We start from the raw sequence: 1139 nt of genomic DNA, 5'->3' as shown, positions 1-1139 counted from the left end.
GGTGTTTAGACAGTAATGTGATCTGGTTACAAGAGTCATACTCATTTCTAAGTTTGTTCCCATGCCAATGCAATTACTCATACTCTTAGACAGTCTCCGTCCTGAAGTTCATATTAGAATTCATACCTGGTTCAATGATCACAATCTCGTGTATACGAGTCGTATATAATTAATATTGAAAAGGTAGTCGAATAACTGATTCTTCCTTAATCTCACATCCCATCGAGGGAAAAGAAGTTAAAGTGGAATCATCAATTCTAAACCTATAGAACATTGATTATATATCACTCTCATGTATACATTCTTCAGTGATAGATCAACCGTATGAACCCTTGAATTGAACTTGACGTACTACACGATTAATATTGTGGGGATTCCTTCGGAAAGGAAAAGAACTATAAGGTACTCCATGCACGAGTACCTCGGGCTTCTGATATGACGGCTTCGCTAAAAGACGTTTACTGAGAAAGAGATGTACTTATGAAGCTGGTATTGCGAGGATCGAATTTACCCGAGTCATATGATAAATTCGGAATCATATGGAAACTAAAGACATTAGATTTGAACATAAGGCGTTACAGACAAAACGCAACAGTGCAACCATTAACAGAGTTACTGTACTTTTAGATTTACCACAAGACTATTGCTGCGAACAAGGTACACTACAAAAGACAAGTATACGCAGCACGAGCATCCCTAAATGGACGGGATCCCACAAAAGATAAGACTCTGGTTGCACTAGTTTTGGGATGGTTTATAAGTCTGTTACAACGAAACGCCTAAATTACATTAACGTGGGTCCAGAGTAGGCTCTCCTGCGGAGGTGGCCGGTAGCATACTGCCGTCTGTGCCAGTATTTGCTGCCTCTGGGCAGTTCCTTCTATAGTGACCTTTCTTGCCACAGCCGTAGCAAGCTTGGTTTACACTGGTGCTTGGCACTTGGGCGGGCTGAGTTGTTGGAGTCTTGCAGTAACGGGCTGTATGCCCCTTCCTGTTGCAGTTAGAGCACAACATCTCCTATCAAGGTCCGTGGTGGTGGAAGCTGCATTTGTTGCACTTCGGGAGAGTTCCAGCATAAAGTTTGGCTGGTTTAGGGACAATTGGGATGCCCGAAGGGATAGTAGTTGGAGGTGCTGATG

Source organism: Lactuca serriola, chromosome 4, assembly GCF_051521515.1.
Source record: "Lactuca serriola cultivar US96UC23 chromosome 4, Lser_US96UC23_V15, whole genome shotgun sequence".
NCBI classification, from domain to species: Eukaryota; Viridiplantae; Streptophyta; class Magnoliopsida; order Asterales; family Asteraceae; genus Lactuca; species Lactuca serriola.
This window is presented reverse-complemented; position numbering follows the sequence as displayed.